This window comes from Orycteropus afer, unplaced genomic scaffold (assembly GCF_000298275.1).
Source record: "Orycteropus afer afer isolate SDZICR_OR568_19922 unplaced genomic scaffold, OryAfe1.0 scaffold00379, whole genome shotgun sequence".
NCBI classification, from domain to species: domain Eukaryota; kingdom Metazoa; phylum Chordata; class Mammalia; order Tubulidentata; family Orycteropodidae; genus Orycteropus; species Orycteropus afer.
The window spans coordinates 1,946,152-1,946,594 of record NW_006921966.1 but is presented as its reverse complement, the minus strand read 5'-3'; positions in this window follow the sequence as shown (position 1 = coordinate 1,946,594).

Genomic DNA, 443 nt, shown 5'->3' with positions numbered 1-443 from the left:
ATCTGACAGATTACACTGATTGTTTTTCTGATGTTGGACAATCCTTGCATACCTGATATAAATCCCACCTGGTAATGGTGTCTTTTTTTTTTTTTTTTTTTAATATGATGTTGGATTCTGTTGACTATGGTTTTGTTGAAGATTTTTGCATCTGTATTCATGAGGGATATTTGGCTATAGTTTTCCTTTTTAGTGATTTCTGTACCTGGTTTTGGTATCAGGGTTATGCTTACTTCACAGAATGAGTTTGGGAGTATTCTCTCATTTTCTAGGTTCTGGAATTGCTTGAGTAGCACAGGTATCAGCTCTTCTCTGAATGCTAGAATTCTCCACTGAAACCATTTAGACTTGGACTTTTTTTGTGTGTGGGGAGTATTTTTTTTTTTAATTTTTATGAAATGCTCCATTTCTTCTTTTGTTATGGGTCTGTTCAAGTATTCTAT